The following is a 310-nucleotide window of genomic DNA, read 5'->3' as shown; positions in this document are numbered from 1 at the left end:
TTAGGTTACATGGAGGTCAAGGAGAAAGGGATTTGGTGGTAGGGGTCTGCTACAGACCCCCACACTAAGGGGAAGAACGAGATTTGGGGCTCCTGAGGCAGCTCTCGGAGACCATAAAAACTAGGGAGGCGGTAGTCATGGGGGACCTAAACTACCCAGACATCTGCTGGGAGACGCAGACGGCAAAGTCCCACTGTTCACGCAGGTTCCTATCCTGTGTACAACGCTCTGACGCAGGAAGTACATGGTCCCACTAGGGGGAATGCCTTACTGGACCTGGTATTGGCAACGGGGGATGACATGGTAGGAG

Source organism: Alligator sinensis, unplaced genomic scaffold (assembly GCF_000455745.1).
Source record: "Alligator sinensis unplaced genomic scaffold, ASM45574v1 scaffold125_1, whole genome shotgun sequence".
NCBI lineage: Eukaryota > Metazoa > Chordata > Crocodylia > Alligatoridae > Alligator > Alligator sinensis.
Note: the sequence above shows the minus strand (reverse complement) of the source record.